At 35.4% G+C, this 23,503-nt stretch overlaps 1 long non-coding RNA gene across 1 annotated transcript in view; it reads left to right on the top strand.

Moving 5' to 3' along the window:
- Positions 1 to 23,503, top strand: part of LOC145292941 (uncharacterized) — a 112,245-nt gene that overhangs the window by 45,318 nt on the left and 43,424 nt on the right. The window contains exon 2 of the long non-coding RNA XR_013869620.1: positions 11,354 to 11,468. This is a non-coding gene — a long non-coding RNA (uncharacterized LOC145292941). The remainder of the gene's footprint in view (positions 1 to 11,353; positions 11,469 to 23,503) is intronic.

Genomic DNA, 23,503 nt, shown 5'->3' with positions numbered 1-23,503 from the left:
GAATGAATTCTGAACCATGCAGTAGCTTCTGGTGGGGCTTCTCGATGTCATATTATTGGGTAATTGTTACGGCTTTACCTTTTCATATGCTACAAAAAAAGTTTCTTCGTTTCTTTTTCTCTCTTACTTTCCCTTTTTGCCCTGCTCTAACCTGTGGACCTGTTCCACAAAAACTCCACCATGAAAATTCTCCAGAAATAATACACGATTAAACCCAGCGTAGACCCCCATTACCATGTCTCCGTCTCCAACATCAGAGGGACTACATTCCAAACTTCCAGAGGTTGAATCTTAATTACAGAAGACTAAACTAGACCTATTATTCCTAAGCGGCATTGGACCGACAATTACCCTAGATGATTTTGTAATTAAAGGATACTCTAACAACATCCAGATTTGACACTCCAGATCGCCATGGGCACGAAATATGTGCATACATTAAAGATGGCTTTCCAGAGAGGACCCTTATTTACCCTATATGTTTTTCCGGGTTGCTTACAACACAACATTTATATTTGCCCTCTATCGCCCCCACAGCGGAGTTACTATCTTTAAGAGCATATCTAAGAAAATTGACCATATCCTCTCTGCTCATTTTTCGGCCAACATTCACGTCTGTGGTGACTTCAATGTTCACAATGTGGAATGGTTAACTCACTCAAACAAGACAAATGATAAGGGGAGGTTCTGTCACGATTTCTCTATTGCTTACGACCTCACTCAGATTGTTCAAGAACGCGCCTGTGTGCCCGAAACTGACAGTCAGTATGCAAGTTTCCTTGACCTTTACCTCACAACTGAGCTATGTTCATCTTTTCGTTTCTTTTGGCCTTTGCGAGTGGTGACTCATTTCTAAAAAACAACAAAGAAAAGAAAACAAAACGAAAACAAAAATACAAAAGCAACCAAATCAAACAGCATGATTTAATTATTTTAAACAAATGATGAAATTGACACAAAAACCTATCGAAATGACTGCATTCTAGCTTTCTATCGTTATTTTCTACCATTTGATCCATATCCTCGAGGGACATTTGGTCTTACTAAATATTTACTCATTAAAAATAACAAAACAAGAAAATGACCTAACATAATCAAATTATTTTGAAAACATAACAAACTTTTCGCATAAAAATCTTTTCCCGAAATGAATGTACTCAATATGAACTCAACCAAAAAAAGGGTTGATATGCCGTAAAACATCACAACTAATCGAAACCTCTCATATATAAGCGAATGGCAATGACGTTTAGTTTAGTTGTAATATGTTTTTTATACAGTGTGTCCAAAAAGTCACTGAACTTGACCCTAATTTTGGTAAAACAATTTCACAACTTGTGTACGTTGTTCAATGCTATACTTATCCATAATAAATTTCCAAACTATTATCTATAAAATATCTTAAACAGAGAAATAAAGAGAAAAAATAATCATTAATTGTAAAATGACAAAGATTTTTAACTCTTTAGTGACTTTTTGGACACCCTGTATCAGTGGATGGAATAAAAATGCTTGAATCAATCGTAATTTGGTTTCAGATAATCGTCATAATATACCGATCTTAGTGATCTTTATCCTCGCGTGGTATTCAGCCTTGATAAATGATAACTCATTAGGAAATAAGAAAACCAAGAAAACGACCAAACATTTGTGAAAACATGATCAACTTTCCTCTAAATGACTGCACTCGATATTAACTCAACCGAAAAGCGTTGATATGCCGTAAAACATCAAAACCAAACGACGCTTCTAATATATAAGCGAATGGCAACGACGTTTAGTTTAGTTGTAATATAATTTTTTTTTTATATTTTGTCAGTGAATGGAATAAAAATGCCTGAATCAATCGTAATTTGGTTTCAAGATAATCGTCAAAACATATCCATCTTATTAACCCTTATGCTCGAGTGGTATTCAGCCTTGATTAATAATTACTCATAAAAAATGCAAAATCAAGAAAATGGCCAAACATGATCAAATTATTTTGAAAACATAATGAACTTTTCGCTTAAAAACCTTTTTCTCGACATGACTTCACTCGATATTAACTCAACCGAAAAGGTTTGATACGCCGTAAAACAACGCAACTAAACGAAACCTGTTAAAATGGCAACGAAGTTTAATTTATTTGCAAATGTTTTTAATATTTTGCCAGAAATAAATGCCTGAATCAAGCGTAATTTGGCTTCAAGATAATCGTCGCTCGAATGGCTTCATTTAATTATTTCAAAACGCCCTGATTTGTGTGGAGCTAACACTGAATACATTTAATTGCGATGTCAGCATGTATGACTGGTTTTTGTGTTCTGATTAAACTTTCAATATTTTTCAACGGACCATTTCTTTTAACATTACATTTTTCGATAAAAGACAAAAATTCTTTTCCGAATCAATAAGATTCATGAACAGTTTTAATATAATTTTCTATTCTTTTAAAACTTCCGTTTTGTTTTTCTTTTCTCGATTTTTTTACTTTTAAAGTTATAACGATTTTTAATCGAATTGATTTAATTTTGGTCAATGAGCAAAACTCATTTCCTTTCGTCGCCTTTTCGCCTTTTCGCATAAGTTGAATAAATGAAGGTTCAACGAGGCGATCATCAGTCTTCGTTTCTACCCCACTCGATGGGTCAGCTTTTTACATAGTTTTTTTTTCCTTTTACCGAGTTACTTCAAACACTTCACTCAATAAGTCCCAACAATTTTTAGACTAAATACCACTTTATTCATCAATATAAAACCATTCCTACACGTCGTTTAAGCATCGTTTAGCTTGGTCAGTACAAAAATGGATGACTATTTGGGAATACCAGGTGCTGTATGTATTATCTGTCCTCAACATTGTTTCCAGTCGTTCTGGACTTCTTGTCACTGGAATCAAACAGTGCCGACTCCAGAGAAGAGTGATTAACGATTGCGCAATCATTGCTTCACTATTTAGTGCGTGTCATCCGTCATCCCTCCAAGAATCTCAGAACGTCCTTGTCATCCTGACGAACGAACATCTAGTATCCTTCTAGAGTTTCCCAACCTTTTTATCTTCGTGGGACTCTTCCAATAACATTAGTGTCCCAAGAAAACCATACCTAAGAAAATACTTTACCACCGCATTTATTTATTTCTCCTACATAATGCAAGAGATATTTTTGTCTTTTTATAATCGCTTTAGGTTTTAGAATATGTCTATCCCAAATTTATTCGATCTTTTTTGCAGTTTATTCACAATTAAGAAAAGTAGGTCTGAAAAAAACAACAACAACAACAAAAAAAAAAACCCCTGAAAAATAAATTTGAACTGATGTGCTAATTTATTTTTCGGGGTTTTTCAAAGAAAAGTATGTTTGAAAAAAAATCCCTGAAAAATAAATTTGCAGATATGTGCAGAGGAATAAATATTTCTGCTTATATATTTGAAGGAACCCCTGAGAAGCTTAAGGAGCCACAGGGTGGAAAATTCTGTTCTAGGGTAATATATCAATTCTAACGTTTCTCGAACAATTAAATTCAGTTTTATTGTCGACCGATTTGTCATTTGTCTAAACAAAATTTGTCATTTGTCATTTGTCTAAACAAAATTTGTCATTCGTCATTTGTATAAACAAAATTTGTCATTTGTCTAAACAAAATTTGTCTTTTGTCATTTGTCTAAACAAAATTTGTCTTTTGTCATTTGTATAAACAAAATTTGTCATTTGTCTTTTGTCTAAACAAAATTTGTCTTTTGTCATTTGTCTAAACAAAATTTGTCTTTTGTCATTTGTCTAAACAAAATTTGTCTTTTGTCATTTGTATAAACAAAATTTGTCTTTTGTCATTTGTCTAAACAAAATTTGTCTTTTGTTTCATTTGTATAAACAAAATTTGTCTTTTGTCATTTGTCTAAACAAAATTTGTCTTTTGTCATTTGTCTAAACAAAATTTGTCTTTTGTCATTTGTCTAAACAAAATTTGTCATTTGTCATTTGTCTAAACAAAATTTGTCTTTTGTCTTAACAAAATTTGTCTTTTGTCATTTGTCTAAACAAAATATGCCTCAGATTCCGATATCACTTCTTTATTGGATCGAAATCTCTTTCCCTTGAGCATTCCTTTAAAGTCTGCAAGCAGTTAGTAGTTGGTGATGATTGGATATTAAGATGGACGCGCAATTCATGTAGTTTTGCCATCGTTGCTACGGACTTGTTACAACGTTTTTGTACCCTTATTCACCCAAAACAAACCATTGAAATTAAGGAGATACTATCTTGGATTCTTGTCTACAGGGTCACTATCTAGGGAGTTAAGCAATGAAGTTGTTCACATTATATTTAATTTTCTGCATTTTAGGGAAGCAGGAAACGGAGAGGAAATTTCAGTTTACCAGTTCAAGGGAAGAAACTATTAGAGTCGAAGGCTTTCCAGCAACTAGAGACCTCTACAGTGAAGATGTGAGATTTAGCTGTTTGTCAAGTTAGTTGTTGAGTTAGGACCCAAGGATGTAAGATTCCAGTGATGGGACAGGGGTTGAAACTTTGTTGATAGTGCAGGACCTGTTAAATTTGTTAGTTCAAGAGAGAATAGTGCAAGACCTGTTAGATTTGATAGTTCAAGAGAGAATTAATATCTATCTATCTGTCTATCTACCTACACTTCTCACTTCTGTTATAATAGAAATTTTAAGATGGCTGCCTAACACAATCCTTCATTCGATCGGATATATCTTCTTTGGGGGTGTTTTTCTGAATTTTCGTATTCCTTACGTTAAGTTTACTCCATCGTCTTTGTTTCGTCTCTTTGGTGCAATTTTAATATTTATATATATGAGTAATTTGATGACACAATAGATCATATCTCACGTCACTACAAGGAAACACGTGTAAGGCATTTGTGAAAAAATATAGACATTTGCTTACAAGAAAAAAAAAATGGAAAATAATAAAATATATAATAAAAATAAACAAAATCATGTTGTTTTTCTGCTTTTTGGTCACCGGAATGTCATTCACTACTATATATATTTCAACAAAAATTGTTAAAGACAGCATTTTTTATTTTTTCGATTTTTATTATCTCTTTATGTAAAAATAATAATAAAAAAGTTAATATATGTTCCATATGTATCACAAACGTTTTCTATCCGTCATCGAATCATCTTTGGATGAGAGTCAAATGTATAGTGAGCCGAGAAAAAACTGACGATAGAAGGGATTAGTATCATCAAAAGGTTAATATTCGTAGATAGTGATGTTGAGGCTACTAACAATCATATTCTGAAGGGAGTGATTTCGGTCAAATTGAAGGAGAGGAGGACTACGATAGGCGTTTTGAATTTTTAATTAAAAAGAAAAACTACAAAACTGCGCAAAACTGATCTCCTCCACTAAGAAAATACAATGCGCAAAACTAATCTCTTTGAACTAAAAAGTTAAAACAAATGTTTATCAATAATGGATTTCGTAACTGTTATTCATAAAACTAGCTGGATCGCCAGTCATGGGTTGTTTGAATCCGTACAATTATGCCTGCCTCCACAATCAGACACAAACAAAAAAGTATCTTTGAATAACCAGTAACGGGAATGATTAGAAAATGTTTATTTTCCAGTGACAATACTGACAGCATGAAGGGGTCACAGGATGGCGGTGGTGTGTGTAAAAATAACAGAGATATAATATGTTGGCTTTCCTACTGCGGTCGCTTCTTCTTCTGGCTGTATCTTTTTTATTGGGATACATGACGTCAGAACATTTATCCACGCCGTTTTTTGTTTATTGTCTGAAATGTCGGTCAGTCCCTCTGATATCATATCCCCGGGAATTCTGCGTCCCCCATTTTGAACTTCTTTGATGTCATTGCTGGCGCGCCTCGATCTAGGATCGTTGCCTTGACCGAATTCTTGAATCCGGTGTCTATTGATGTCATCTTCGCAAGCCCAGAGAGCTGATTGTTCTCTCTAGAATTACTTACTTACTCATAATGAACTCTATTAACCATTATATGAAACAGGAGATTAATACTCTTGTGGGAGAAAATATCACAACATTACACGAGACTACAAACTGTTTAACTTAACTGTCAGAAATACTGACAACGTTTCGTTATATTCACTTTTTTTGTACAGTTCTTTCTATCTGAAACGCTGTTGTTCGCGTCTTTCTTCATGAACCTTTTATAGGGCAACAATACTAACTATATCATCTATGAACAAATAAAATCAGTGATTCAACACTTAATAAATACTACTATAAATAATATCACGCAGCAACACATCCAGAATTCTATTAACATATTCTACGGCAATCAAATGTAAGCAAACTTAAAATTAGAAGAAAAACACATAAAAATATTATACACAGATACATATTTTCATTTAACAATAACTATAAAATTAAACTCATTATTTACTATAATAAATTTAAACCCGAAAACCTTGTAATCGTATCGACAATGCTTACCATAACTATAAAAACATTATAAAGAACCGATGCTATCTGCTTAAATGCCGTTCGGTAGAGTGTGACTCCTATAACAACATTGAAACAAATATTTACATTGGTTACACAACCATTGCCTCGCACCGTCGCCTCACCATGCATAATGTAGATTTTAAGGCAAGGTTTTAGCATCTACAGAAATAACAGCATGTGTGTCACCCTCTGATGTAAGAGAAATCTTAGTAACATAAAACTAATACATCATGAAACAAATTTTACAAAGTCATCAACATAAAAGTACAAAAACCTAGAATCAACAACATCGCCTTTCAAATAAGTAACAATATTTTAAAATATCTGTCGTATCCCCCTAGTCTTCAATTTAACGTAACTTACACCAGAATTTAGTTCACGAGTGATTAATTCAGAAAAGGAAAATAATCATTCTCCATTGCTTCACTAATTCATGTTTTTTTTTTAAATGAAAATAGCTTCAGATGTAACAAAGCCGCTGACGCGTGTGCAGCAGCTATAGCAACGGCATCACATATGTAAATGAGTAAAACAACGTGCGAGGCGACGTCGCATAGGAGGAAGAGGAGAGAAAGAAAGTGAAAAAGAAAAAAAAAGAACGAAGTGGGCGACCAGAGGATTTGGAAGAACTAGTTAGTGCGAGAGGAACTTTTGAAATATAATTCAATCCAAATTTTGAACAAAATATGGTCGGACAACCATATTCGTGGGGCGAGCTGCAGACATAGCAGCAGAAAGAAAAGCAGAGATTAAAAAACATGTGTAGTGGTGACTGGAGTAAAATAGACATATCGACGCGGGAAGAGAAAAAGCATGTGTTCGACACGGCAGAGTTTTGTTAAGTACATGGCTAACTAAGAAACTTTTAAAACAAGATGCTATGCGTTGTCCGGAAAGTACTATAAATAAATGACTTTTATTTTAACTTAGAAAACATTAAGAAAAAAAGTCGGATTTCCTTTTTTTATTCTTTTGCTTCTGCATGCAAAATGTGTGCCCGAGTTAAAATGTAGCGACAACGTTGCACAAAGAAGGCCTGAAGCTGCTTGATGTAAGGAGCTGGCATACATAAGATGCCTATGAACTTTAGTCTTGAAAATATCAAGCTTATAGATAGGAGGAAAACAGTCAACAGGAAGAAAGTTCCACAAGATTGATTTTTTGGAAAGAAGCTACAGGAATAGGCAGTTGCATTACAATGAAATTCAAACCAGCGAATTGATGAAGACCACGAGACCAACGAATCAAACGAGCTGGAACAAAAGAAGCAGGAAATAGATCAGACAATTCTGAATAATGTATGCCATGATAGTATTTATATAAAAAGAAAAGACTGCGATTAACAAAATTACATCTGTGAAAGAATGGTTGCAGAGAAGAAGAAAGAGTAGATGGTCAATCAAATTACGGATATGTTTCTACACTTTATGAAGAACCCTTAAATGAAGCAGGAATCAACTAACCCAAATATGACACCAGTACTGCATACCTGGTTTTTGGAAGAAGAGGAGGAGCTCAAATGAACACTTTTATATCTATATATCTCATAAGTGTTATTCCCCGTACAAAGACCCTCTCATTTATGAGAGCTAACCAAGCGAAAATATTAAAGTAAGCAGGCGACTCAAAAATAGATAATAATAATAATAATAATAATAATAATAATAATAATAATAATAATAATAATAATAATAATAAAAAACAGATGTAACACATCGATAAAACACATCAATTAAATAATCGGCTCTGAAATCTGATGACGGTTGTCCTCTTCTCGTCCATGCTGCTACTTTCGCACTGAAGAGACGTTGCAAGCCTATCTCTGCTCTATCGTTATTTTCATGGCACGTGCTCGACTGAGCTTCAATCGGCTATTCCCCTCCCTGTAAAACATCCGGATTTCCATATTATTGTGTTCCACAGACGGGCAACTCCAGAAAAGAAGCTTTGCTCGTGTAATTTTCGTTTAGTTTTATGCATAGATAGAGAATGGGAAAAATTGTTGTTAGTGGTTGTAGATGGACGAGTAAAACTCGTCTGACTACAACCACTACCAACAATTTCCCCCATTACTAAACGAAAATGACACGAGCAAAGCTTCTTTTCTGGAGTTGCCCGTCTGTGGAACACAATAATATGGAACTGCTTCCCAGCTGACTATAACATGGTCGTTTTTAAGTCACACATAAACAAATTCTTGTTATCGTCCTCGAACTCTGCATGCCTAGATTATTAGTTTGCGTCTTTGTCTTCTTTGCCACAGCCACCTCCAGGTAAACTGATAAACAGGGCAACTACTTCACACATGCAAATTGCCGTCTTCTATCCATTTTTATATCCGGAAAATAATTTATCCAATTATTTTATGTTTTTTGTTGCTAATCATCGAATTGATCAACAAACGTCCACGCATTAATTACTAGTTACGTCACTCTGTGTTCTAATCTGGAGGGGGAGATAATAAAACCTTTATTAAAAATAAATTGCGTTATTCCTCATGTAGCTGTCGTGTCTATAATATCAACAGCAGTATTTTCCCTATTAATTTTTGATTCAGTTCCAAATTGACAAATGAACAATCTGAAACGTATGCTGTTCGATTGGGGAAATTTTTATTGTCGTCGCAATGTTCGTTGATGTTGTTGGCGGAATTTTATGAACTATTGTAAAGATTTGGGGACATTTTATAGTTGGTCAACAGTAAAATAACAGAGGAGGATCGTCCCCACATAATGTGTATTCTTGCATCACTTTTATAATCTGTCGATATTATTATCGATAGTAACGATTCTTGTTCTATTCAGTTATCATACAAGCTGAGATCCTCCTTGACGCTATTATGACAACCTTTGCCGAGATGAGGTATGGTCCAGTTCGGCCGGAGGAAGTACATTCTTCTAGGCATTACATCCATATTCGGGATGTGAGTTAGTAGATCGACGATGATCTGACGTGGGGAATGCCAAAGAGTCTGTTCTCGGATATTTTTGTAATCCTTTCAGAGCGACCCTCTTCCTGAGAAGCCGCTTTTCCCACCAGGTTAAACTTACTTCACGTCTCTATTTATCTGCCTCGAGGGCGGAGTTAGACACAAAGCCGCTTTTTAAATAAAAAGGGACTTACAGATCTATAAACAAAGAAGCCAGTTCTAGACTGATTCCAAAACATACCAGAGCCACATAGAGGCAGATTCAACCAACTAGATATAGTAGACTTTTATCTCTCTCCACCCACCTTTATCGAAGCGACGGCATATGTCTTTTACAAGGCTGCAATAGAAACACCCTAGATAGGTTTAGAAAGGATCTTACTAAAACATTTCATGAACTAGGAATTAAGATCTCTACTAACACCAATCTGAATAAGGCAGATTTCCTGTAATATAGCAAATTGCCTGTCCCTTTGACGAGTTGTACCTTTTTAAACATCAATTTAACAAGCCCTTTGTTTTTACTATTAAATAATCGGGATGTCGGAACAGATCAACAATTCAAAAATATTCCTATTGCACTGGTCGGTCTAATTGATTAACTTTTATCCTGGTTTTTATTTTGAGTTTTTTTTTATTTTAAAGTTAGTGTTTAGCTATTTTTAAAATAGATTTTTTATTCGAAACAGCTTCCCCGAAACCGGTAGTTTATGGTTAAGAGGCTATCGGGAATCAAGCTGATTCAATTTATCAATTAAGCAGATAAAAAGATAAATACATTCTATTCAACCACATGTATACGAGCAAAATTCATCATCCCAAATAAATGAAATAAAAATAAACGAAAAATAAAAAACATAAAGAATATATAAATAAAAAGAAAAATGAAATCCGTAATTTTTCGATGAAACAGACATAGTCAGGGTTGTTAGAGATTTCAAAATAAGTGACCAGAGATGGATCCCTTTTGTATTGGATTTAAAACCAACGGTACAGATTTTCTGTATTACACACGTATATAAATAAATATCTGGCCTTCGGGCTAAGATCACAGTGTAGTCTCTGTTCTGATGCTACACTGAAGTTAATTTGTCCTTAGTAAATCAAGGGGAAACCCTTCTATAAAATGACAATTTCTATTTTTTCCCACTTCCAGTGTGCCCCTTTTTGAGGAGCTGGTTTTCTCCCACATTGAAAACGACTTTGGGTCACATTTTGTCACATTTTACATTCTTATATTGATTTTCTTTATAATCCAGCACTTTGCTGGGATTCTCTCCCCAAAATCTTTCTCCCCCCTCTCTCTCTCTCTCTCTCTCTCTCTCTATATATATATATATATATATATATATATATATATATATATATATATATATATATATATATAAAGATTAAGGGGGTGATGTTTGATCAACACTGCTGGGGAGCCATGATTTAATGTACTTGTTTGTTTTTAAATTCCCAAAACAGTGTTTCATGGTAAACAAATAATGATTTCTTAAATTAACGTTGTGAATTATAGTGAATTCGAGAGAGCAAGTTGATGCACTAATTGCACGTTATTAAAAGACTTACTGTCTAAATAGTTTTCTAACGAATGATAAAAAATATAAAAATTAAATATTTTTTTTATATAGTGTTAACGGTTAAAATCTTCCAAAACTAATATATATATATATATATATATATATATATATATATATATATATATATATATATATATATATATATATATATATATTATGTACACTACACTTAACGGCGTTATGATGGATACAGTGAAGTGGTTTTAGTGTTTTTTAGTTTTTTTTTAATTTATTATTACATCCTTTAAATTTATGCATAACAATGTTTCCATCTTACCAATTGTCTGAGCCGGAGTACATAAATTATTATAAAACATTAGTTAAGAACGTTATTGTAGTGCCAATAACAGACTATAATGTAAAATACAATCTATTTTTAATTTCTTTTCCAGGAAGACGTACACATCCGGAAAATATGACACGAATCGTGCTACTCCTGTTGCTGTTCATTCAACTGGTTCAAATCCGGGCGAATAACCCTTTAATAGAAGAAGTCGCAAATGCGGAGTGAGTACCTTTTCGCCTTTTGTTATTTGAATAAAAAACAATTTGCGTCCCTTTTGTATTTACAGCGTTACAAGACAACTAGTCGATTTCTGTTGACAATTTTATACTCTACTTTAAAAAAATTCATACGTTCTCGATTCTTCCAGTAGTAATGTTGCTAACTTCTTGCATCTCTACGTTACTGATTACCGGTTCCAATACTCGTGAATAACCTTTTAATAAAAAAGTCGCGAATGTCGAGAGAATACATTTACTGTTTTATACTGAACCTTGTACCATATGCAGCAACCAAGTTGCCTCAATCATTGCAGAAACGTTCAAGTTCACAAAGGTTATAAGTACTTTGGTTGCTGGTCGTTATTCTTGCAAGAACCTGTGCAGTGATCCTTACAGACTGTAATTTAATTAAAGCTTTGATTTTTTTTAAGTCTTAAAAAGACTTTACAAAATGGAGGGGAAACAGCGAGTAATTTATTCGATGTGATTTCCATTCCCTATCACTGTACACACACACACACACACACACACACACACACACACACACACACACACACACACACATACACAGAGAGAGAGAGAGAGAGAGAGAGAGAGAGAGAGAGAGAGAGAGAGAGAGAGAGTTCAGTCACTAATTGACAACTCATGTCATTATACATCTGACATCTTGCACAGCCCCTCACTCTCCCTGTACCTACAGCTAAGCGAAAATTCTATGAACAGAGTTTCTCTCCTATAACTGTCCGTCTTGTAAACACAATAGCGTGGGACTGATTCCCAGCTGACTATAACGTTCGTTTTCAAGTCTAATAGAAAGAAGTTCTTGTGTAGCCGCCCTCTTATATAATCAAACCTTACTCAAGTTCCACCATTACTGATTATCATAGCGTTGTCACGTGGTCCACCTAACGCTCATTAACCATTATCATTGAGTGGCTTTTGGGCCTTGATAAGCTGTAATACCCAAGTAAAAAATGTTTCCAAACGGACTTCTCCCTGTGTTAAGGAGGGGTGTGGGTGAACTGTGTCCAGGCAAGTAGAAAAATAAACAATGGAAATTTCAGGCGATCAAAGAACGGTCGATCTCAGAAAAAGGTGACCTAAGCTACATCTAGGCAAACGAAAATAAACAATGGAATCCAGGGATTTGTAGCGACCTGGATCCATGACGTCAATCCGTCATGGGTCAGACCGAAAAAACAGCAAAAGTGTAATAACAAGCTGGCGAGGAAATAGGTTAACAGGTCGAAAAGATATCAATGAAAAGAGGAGAGAAACAAAGCAACAGACAGACAGTCAGAGAGACGGACAGATACGGGACACAAATTGACACAGATTGCGACCACCTCTACGACGAACCCCCCACCGCCGTCATTGTGTTGAAGTGTGTATATTAAATACATCGTAAAATAAACAAAGTATTTTTTATGAACAAAGTGTCTCGTATTCATTGATAAATGGAATAGCTGTCCAGGTTAATAGCTAGATAATCACCAGCCAGACATATATGTGACCCCTGCTATACATTTTTCTCCTTCTTTAAGCTATATGATGCCATATCCGTTTTTAATATATTTCCAGAGTCTAGGTAATTAACAATCTGAACAAAGCCCAGGTAAATTTCCTTAGCAACTTCAAGTTCAAGATACGAGAAATTTGACTCTATGTAGGAATAAGGGAGTGATTCATTGCTTGCGGTGAAATGAATGAAACTGGTGACTTTTCAGTGAGAAGTTTCAGAGATCATGTACAGCAAGTGTCACTAGTATTTTTTCAGGCAAAATTTCCGAGGGAAAAATTAAGTCATTTTCAACCCGAGTCTGTCGGTCTAGTGCTGACCTCTGCTGATCCATCGACTGCCACGTTTCCTATTATTTTTAACTAAGTAAATTACGGCGATCTATCCTTTTAAATATCTAAAAATAACGAGATCACACTACTACTACTACTACTACTACTACTACTGCTGCTACTACTATTGATAATTCTTCTGTGTTTAAGATAGATTCGACTGATATTTTTTTTAATATGGGGTTTCAAGCTAAAACAACAGTACTTACTTAATTGTCATGTCGTAAACATTAATATATCCAAAAATTACGAAAATTCATGAAGTAAAACGACTGCTATTGTGTTTTTAGTAAAAGAAATATTTCGCTATCTGCTAAAACAAAATGTCAGCCATTACAATGATGAAAAGGGAGGTAAATATACCCCATTTATTCGCAATATTTTCATCTAGGGAAAATGTAATTTCTCCAAATTTTCAGTGAAAATTACTTTTAACTACATATAATTTTCTATTCGATAAGGTTTCCTATTTTTTTTTAAAATATATTACTATTTTCGACATACCAATTAAATAAGCACTGTTGTTTTTGCTTAAAATAACATATTTTGAGAAATTCGATTTGTCGACTCTATCTTAACAAGCACCAATTCGTCATAATAATTAACGAGAAAAAAGGAGATAGAGATAAAGATAGATAGATAGATAGATAGATGTTTGTTAGAAAATTAAGTTAATAAAATATGGATGTCGTTCTTTGTGCAATTCTGAACTTCATGTATTGCTTTGAACTGCCAAGAGTTATAAGTGAAAGTGAACAATAAATAATGTTTTTCTTGCTTAAAGCAAGGACATTTGTAGTATATGCCGTGATTACTTGCAGTGTATTTTAAGTAATAATTTGATTTTGGAACAATTTCTATAATAATCTTTACTTAAAATTAATTTTTCTCTGATGTGCCGTTAAACAGCGAAACAGTACTGTATGTGGATGACTATAATGCTCATCATCTTGGGTTTAGCATATCGGGAAGTGATATACAAACGGCCATTAGTGTATTAAACGATGCTCTTTGTGTAAACAAATCGAGCGGAGGCATTTGGGCAATGTCAAAACATCGTTAATTCATTAACCGCACAGAAGCAGCCGTATAGCGCAATGATGAAAAGCCTTGACTGTCATTTGGGCGATCTGGTTTCGATTCTGGCTTGAGGCAGTTGTCTGTCTAGCTGCACTGATGAGCTGCGAAACAGTACTGTATGTGGATGAATATATATATATATATATATATATATAATTTTCAAGTTTCTTAACTTCTACTGTTTATTCATTCATTTACTTTTTATTTTTCTATATACTTTTAAACTTTAGTTTCATTACGCTAAAAAACGTAATAACGTTTTCTTTTCTTTATATACTTTAGATTTTTAAATAAAAAAATATAATATTCGATGAGTATTTTCTAAATCTTTTAAAAACCGTATCGTTTGTTTCGTTTTCTATCTGTTATGTTGTGACCCTTTAGCTGTGATCATAGTGTAGTATTTCTGTTTCCTGTGGCAAGCAGGGCCAAGAGTCAAAACATTATTATTATTATTATTATTATTATTATTATTATTATTATTATTATTATTATTAATGGATTCGAGTGACAGCAAGTTGCTGGATCAATTTTTTTTTTTTTTTTTTTTACACAGTGATCACCACTTATCAAGGCCCGGAAGCCACTCAGGGATAAGGGTTATTGCAAGTACATCACGTTAGTGAGGAGATTTTATGAAGTGTTTAATTAGGGGGGCGGTTCATTAGGAATTTGTTAACATTAGACTTGAAGACATCCAAGTTGTAGTCCGGAGGGAAGCAGGCAGACGGAACAGAGTTCCACAGGCGTGCAGTTCTAAGAAAGAAGCTTTGCTCATGAAATCCGCGTTTTGATTTAGGCACAGATATAGAGTGGGGGAAATTTTTCACAGTGGATTCAGCTAGACGGGTGTTTTTCGTGAAAGTTTATGATTATAAAAATAAACAATTAGATTGGGAAAAAGTGATTGATAGCAAATAATAATATCGCTACAAAAGGAATGCGAAAATAGAAAATAGATGTAAACATAATTTTTTTGTTTGCGTAAACAAATAACTAGATTGAGGTTACATCAGCTGTTGGTCTGAGACACGTAATGAGATGTAGATTTGAGGAGATTCTAGTCAGTTGTAAGCTGAACGTTGGAGACAACGGACGACTCAAGGGGCGTTTCCTCAGGCAGCTAAAATGAAAATAAATGTTTGAATATAATTCAGGTATGTGTTTTTTTTTTGTTTTTTTTTTATTACATTTTCACCCCAAACAAGACACATTGCCACTCAGGCGTAGGGGGCTACTATCAGGGTCAGCAACTACTGGGGTACTATGTAGGGATTTGGGCAGCAAGATGTCGGTTCACGTTGCACTTGAACTTCTGCATGTCAGTACAGTTAGGGAAGCAGGATCCTGGAATGGAATTCCAGAGTCTAGCGGTTCTGGGGAAGAAACTACTGGAGAAGAAAGATCTTTTACATCTAGGGATCTCTATTGTGTGGGGGTGGGATTTAGCTGCCTGTCGGGTTTGTCGAGAGTGTCTGCGTCGTGGGAGCACAAGTGTCTGTAGTTCGTCAGAGCATTCGCCATTAAAATACTTGTAGAACAAGCAGAGGGATGCAACGTTTCGTCGACGGGACAGAGGCTGAAGCTTAGATGCCAGTTCAGGGCCTATCAGATTGGCGACTCTTTTTTGAACCTTGTCTAGGAGCGAGAGACTAGTAGTAGACGCACCAGCCCAGATGTGACAACAATACTCCATACATGGGCGAATAGTGGCCTTATAGAGATACAGGATTTTATTTGCATCTGTTAAAAAAGAACTGTTTGTCTACAACTGTTTCGATACGCCCACGTCAATCGTTTCCTGTTAGAACTGTTGCATAAATGTTAAAATATACACACTAGACGATCAACTATATGATAACGAGGTGTATACATACACGCATTTACACGTACGTGAATATACAGTTAAAATATAAAACCCAACTATCCAACTATTCAACATGTACGTCGTTCTGGAACTTATTCATATACACGCACAACGTAACATATCTTTTTTTCCCTTTCTGTTACCCTTTTCTGTTCTCCCCCCCCCCTTTAAAAATTTTCCTATAACCCCAATTCGTTTCTTTCCCTTCTAATATTCAACTTAACTGTTGAATTGACCACACGACATTGAATTCACATACGGAGAAGCTTTATTCGTGACATAATCTAATATATAAACGGCTATATCTCTGTCTGTCTGTCTATCTGTCTCCATATTTTCAAAGTCTATCTCCTCTGAAACTAAAAGTTGCAGAGTAGCGATAGGGGGCGCAAATGATTGGATTGGACAACATCTTGAAATTTGGAATGTAGGCTTTTGTCATTTATATATATATATATATATATATATATATATATATATATATATATATAAAGTCGCCAAAAAGAATGCCCGCACTTGTCATTTTTTTTCAAAAACCGCAAATTTCAGCTAAATTGATTGTAAACGTTTGATTCGCCTTTTATTCCTCTGTAATTTATGCACCTGTTATTATAGTGCCGTCAAAAAGAATATTAATATAAGACTATTGCCGCAGACTAATTCAAGAGAATGACCCAAAATGTGCAAGCTGTCAAATTGCAGAAGGGCTATGCTACTAAATATTAACTAGTTCATTGTGTTTCTGTTGTATTGGTGTTGCATTAATGTCCTAAAGTTACATTTAAATAACAATTTTCCATTGTGCGGAGTCTCTTTTTGCATTCCCGATTTGAAGTTATTTTTTTAAAATTGACGTGAACACTAGTATACTTCAATAAAAGTTCAAATATGAACAGGTAATAATAGAGGAATAAAGGCGAATAAAATCAGGTATGGATTGCTTAAACAGTTGCATGGAATTTAGCTTAAATTTGCGGTTTTTAACAAATGACAAGTGCGGACATTTTGGCGCCACTGTAGATTTCCCCTAAATCTCTGGCCTTGATGAAAGTACGACTAAAAATTGTTGCTATGGTTTCAAATGATTCGAAATAAAATCAAGGAGAAACTTAACTCTAAATATTTCTCACGTGTTATATCTCCCCCCCCCCTTTTGGAAATAGGGGTCTATTGTGAATATTTCCAGTATTAAATAATCTTTATTCACTGTGAAATTTACTTTATGTATAAAAACTAACGAGGGGAGATATAATATAAGAAAAATATTTGGAATCAAGTCTCCCCTTGTTGTTATTTCAGATCATTTGAAACCATGGCAGCAAGTTTTAGTCTCTCTTCCAACACAGCCAGAGGTTTTGGAGAAATATCAGATATTTTGTAATTCATATGTAAAAATAAGAAAACAAATGACTATGATTAAAGCATTTCATGGCTGTAAAAAAGTGCAAAATATAGGCTCGGGATGATGGATGATCCCCTTAATTTGCAACCTTAAGGGAAAATGTTAGATAGTCCACTGCACAATTAAAGTCATTACCTTTCAAACGAGCCTTCATTTGTAAAATTCTGATCCATACTCGCTGAGATTTGAAACTGATAAAATTGCCAAAAAGTTGGGCTCTCTCTATCTATATATATAATTATTTTTACCATAATAATTAAATACCTACAGACACTAGTGTTTCATCCTTTCGGGAATCTTCAGTGCGGGGTGTCACGATTAACACCAGTCGAACGATTCGAACCCCGCAACACGAGACATCTCTGGCTCGATTAGCGGAGACCTAATCCATTCGGCTACCATTAACCGCATGAAATAACGTTGAATTTTAACATTTTAATTTTAAATGTTCATTTACGTCTGATAGTTAGGGACCCGAACCTTGGATTAACTACTAAGGAGGCTGTCCTATCAGCAGGTGCAAAGTACTGGGGCTGCTGTATTGCCATTTGGTGAATGGATACTGGATCATACAGTAGTTTCTGGTGGGGCCTCTCGATGCCATACTAGTGGGTAATTGTTACGGCTTTACCTTATCATGTGCTACAAAAAAATTTATTTCCCTTTTCTCTCTTATTTTCGCTCCCTGTCCTGCTCCAACCAAGTCTACCGACCTGCTCCACAAACCCCAAAACCTCAACAATCATGAAAACTCCAAAAAAGAAACACGAATAAACCTAGAACCTCATCCTCCAACGTAGACCCCTACTACCAGGTCTCCTTTTCCAACATCAGGAGTATACGTTCCAACCTTCCAGAGGTTGAAACACAATTACAGGAGACGAAACCGGACATATTATTTCTAAGTGAAACTGGCATAGGGCCAACCACTTCTCTAGACGAATTCATAATTAAAGGATACTCTAACTTAACATCTAAATCTGGCCTCCAAGATCGCCATGGGCATGGAATATGTGCCTACATCAAAGATGGCTTTCCATGTGGTAGGGATATCTCCAGAGAAGACCCTAATTTACCTTATATGTGCTTCCGGTTTGTACTAGCTTACGCCACTGCATTTATATTTGCCCTCTATCGCTCCCACACAGTGGGGTTACTATACTATCTTTAAGAGCATATCTGAGAAAATTGACCGCATCCTGTCTGCTCATTCTTCGGCTAACATTCACATTTGCGGTGACTTCAATGTCCATAATGTGGAATGGCTGACCCACTCAAATAAAACCGATGACGAGGAGAGGTTTTGTCATGATTTTGCCATTGCCTATGACCTCACTCAGATTGTTCACGAACCCACCCGTGTGCCTGATACACCCGGTCAATATGCAAGCCTTCTAGACCTTTTCCTCACAACTTCCCCTGAGCTGTGTTCATGTTCCGTTCTATCTCTTCTGGGATCCTCTGACCACTCTGTTGTAGCAGTTAAGATAAAAATGAAATGTAATAAGTTTTCAGACGTACCTCTCCACCGTACTGTATATCGATACTCTATGGCTGACTGTGATAGCTTCCGTACATTCATATTTGGATGTGTCCTCTATAGTATCAGACCTGACCGAATGGTTAATTGTAGCCATAGACCGATTCATACCATCCAAAACATTTCAACAAAACCTAACACCCAGCCATGGTTCTCCCCAGAATGTGCTGCTGCCATCGCGCACAGAAATCACTTTTTCCAGAGCTACCAACATAATAGATGTACTGAGACTAAAGCTACTTTCAGGACTGTTAGCAACCACTGTAAAAGAGTAATAAAAATGCAAAAGAGTTATATGCTCAGTCTGTTAAATTCAAAGTAGCTGAGCAGCGGCTTGGTTCTCACCAGTTCTGGCAAATAGCAAACAGGATCTTGAACAAAGGCGTGCGTTCTATCCTAACTATCATCAATGGATCTGAGGTCATCTCGTCAGCATCAGACAAGGCCAGACTATTTGCCAAGAACTTTGCAGCTAATTCTACCCTATGCGACAATGGCCATCAACTCCCTGTATTTCCTCCTATAACAGACAACACGCTATGCAACATACAAATATATGTGCGTGAAGTCGCCAAGCTAATCAAAAACCTTGATTCCAGTAAAGAAACTGGCCCTAACGGCATTCCAGTTATAGTGCTGAAAAAGCTCCAACAAGAACTTGCCCCCATACTTACAAAACTGTTTAAGCGTTGCCTTAAGGAGAAGTACTTTCCAACACCCTGGAAACCGTCATCAGTATGCTCTGTATTTAAGAATTCAGATGAAAAGTCATCTCCCTCTCAGTATAGACTAACAAGTCTCCTGTGTGTCATGAGTAAGTTGTTGGAATCCATATTAAATAAAGAAGTAGTCAACAACAGAAACAACCTTCTTAGTGACATGCAATATGGTTTCCGCTCTGCAAGATCTACAGCAGATGTGCTAACGGTTATATCACATAGGATTAGTGAATCTCTTGACAAAGGTTTCCTTTCCAGGGCAATTGCTCTTGACATATCGAAGGCCTTCGATAAGGTATGGCATAAAGATTTCCAGCTACGGTATTACTGGAAATGTTTTCTCAATCATTAAATCATTTCTCTCTGATAGGTTCATAAAATCATTAAATCATTTCTCTCTGATAGGTTGATGAGTAAAAATCAGAGGCCCACAGTATTAATGCTGGAGTTCCCCAGGGATCCATCCTGGGGCTAACTCTCTTCCTGATCTACATCAATGATCTCCCAAAACATATACTTAAATCATTCGTTGACATCTATGCTGATGACACGACCATCTATGGAAACACATCAAAGGCCGTAAATGACAAAGTTCTCTCTAATTCTCTCTCCTCTGATCTTGAGCGCGTGGACAATGGGGGAAGAGGTGGCTGGTCACTTTTAATGCATCCAAAACCAAGCTTCTATCTTAACATCATCAACGCTCTGATCCCCATCTGGCATCAATTGAAATGGATAGCTCTCAAAACACATACTTAAATCATTCGTTGACATCTATGCTGATGACACGACCGTCTATGGCAACACATCAAAGGCCTTTAATGACAAAGTTCTCTCTGATTCTCTCTCTTCTGATCTTGAGCGCGTGGTACAATGGGGGAAGAGGTGGCTGATCACTTTTAATGCATCTAAAACCAACCTTCTCTCTTTACATCATCAACGCTCTGATCCCCATCTGGCATCAATTGAAATGAATGGATCTTGTCTTGGGGAGGCTCCATGTTTTGACAAGCTTCTGGGATTGACCTTTACTCCTGATCTGAAATGGAACACGTACATCAAATCTGTTGCCAAGATCGCTAGAAAAATGGTGGGATCCTTCTACCGCTCCAGTAAATATCTCACTGCTGATGCAATTCTCTATCTGTATAAAAGCCAAGTATATCCAAGGATGGAGTACTGATCCCATATCTGGGCAGAAGCTGCTAAAAACAGCCTATCCTGCCTTGACAGAGTACAAAATAGACTTCGTAGCCTAGTGGGGGGTGCAATTTACTCTTCTCTGCAACCTCTCTCCCACAGAAGAGACGTTGCGAGCCTGTCGTTGTTTTATCATTATTTCTATGGGAAGTGCTCGTCTGAGCTCCAATTTATGCCCCCCCCTCGCCAATCTTTCACGAAAAACACCCGTCTAACTGAAATTACTGTCAGTAATGTTCCCCACTCTTTATTTTGTGCCTAAATCAAAACGTAGATTCCATGAACAAATCTTCTTTCTTAGAACTGCACGCCTGTGGAACTCTTTTCCTTTTGTCTGTTTCCCACCTGACTACAACTTGGATGTCTTCAAGTCCAACATAAATAAATTCCTGATAAACCGCCCATTAAGTAAGCCACTTTATCAAATCTCCAATACTAGCGACTACTACGATACTATCCCATTGATTACTGTACACGCAATAACCCTGATCCCCGAGTGACCTTCATGTAAAAAACAAAAACAAAAAAAGAACACAATAAGTACTAAAAATGGGCACATATAATTTTATTTAAATACATAAAATAATATATAAATTTATGTGCGTGTGTGTGTAATTTTGTGCGAGTTCGTTATTTTATTTTATTTTTCTTGTCTGATTATGGATTTTTCTTAGTGGCATCATCCATATGCTATGTGTTGCATTTAAAATTATTCATTTCATGATAATTTGTATATTTAATATTTTAACTAATTATAAGTTATAAATTGGTTTAAAATTCATTTGCGAAGTTCAGCTTGTTGGCTAACAGAGGCGCACGGGGATGAACGCAACATTAATTGAATTTGGAGACTTAAACACTAAAACAAGATGGCGACAATGTCTCCAAAAATATATGGTTATTTAATTTTAAAGATAGCTTCATAATTTCTTACATACCTTAAAAATCTACTTACTGGATACGTTATTAGATGTGCTTGTTTAACAATGTAGACATAATTATTTTTGAAACATTCTAGATCAATATTTTCTGTACTAATTTTGTTATCTTATAAAGAAAAAAATGGAGAAAGCAAAACTTGAAAACTTATTTCTTGACTACAAGATTCGTTCAAAAAATTAATGCACCATATTTTTTATTCCGCCCGAATGGATCAGAGGGGACTGCAACTTGCATTGTCATGATGACTGAACTTATGCATGCATGACCTGAAAGTTTTATCTCCCTGTTGTAAAACTAAGAAATAAACACTTGTCATGGACGTGCATCAGAAGCAAAGATATGTAATTGAATTCCTGACAAAAATGTTGGTGACTATATAGAAAAATAAATTCTGGAGCACAAAGTCGCTCGTTTCAATAATATCACCCCTATCTTCGTACTTTCTTAAACTTTTTATTTTTATTTAAAAATAGGCGGTTTAACTTTTGGAACGACCTTCGTATAACACAGCACGCTCCGAACGCCCATACACAGCCATCGGTAATCGCCAGAAAATGTGCATTGAGAATGGTGATGAATATGTGGAAAAATAAATTCTGGAGCACAAAAGGTCGCTCGTTTCAATGTTACCACTCCCATCTGCGTATCTCTTCTACTTCTTGAGTTTAAAATAATATGAGGCTTACCTTTGGAACGACCCTCCTATAACGCAATTCAGCAAGTATTTGAATTCAAACATAGAAAAACAAACACGATTTCGGTTTATTAGTTCCACTGTTAACGGACACGACAAGAAAAGGAGGCAAAGAGAGAAAGGGATAGACAAGAAAATATCGAAAAGTTTTGTACAAATTTTTGTTTTAAATACGTTCTTTTACGAAAATAAGTATTCTAATAATTACCTTTTTTTTCGGAACAATTTCTAATTTCGTTTTTACAAAAATAATTATGCACTAGAGTTTTTTTTTTACTGTTTTTCAGAAAATCTTCTATCTATCTATCTATCTATCTATCTCTCTCTCTCTCTCTCTCTCTCTCTCTCTCTCTCTCTCTCTATATATATATATATATATATATATATATATATATATAAAAGTGAACGTGTTTGTGTGTCTGTCTGTCTGTCTGTTTGTGTACATTTCTCTACACAATAATTCTGTCAATTTTTTGTCTACAGACTCGAAATTTGACATACAGGGCACTGAGATTTGAGAAAATCTTTGTGATCTGTTTTCGGCCAGAAATTTAGCTGTTAAGGGGTCAAAGTTCAACGATTTGACCTTTGAGAACTCTACCAAACTCCTCCACCAATTTTGGATCTAAACACTTGAAATTTTAGATATAGGTTCCTTGGACATGGATCTAACTTTTTTTGAGCCCAGAACAATAAATTTTAAGCGGTCATAATAGGGGGTCAAAGTTAAAAAAATTGACCGC

The sequence above is a fragment of the Euprymna scolopes genome, chromosome 14 (assembly GCF_053919585.1).
Source record: "Euprymna scolopes isolate OS-2025 chromosome 14, ASM5391958v1, whole genome shotgun sequence".
Lineage (NCBI taxonomy): Eukaryota > Metazoa > Mollusca > Cephalopoda > Sepiida > Sepiolidae > Euprymna > Euprymna scolopes.
Note: the sequence above shows the minus strand (reverse complement) of the source record. Positions and strands in the feature narration are given on the sequence as shown.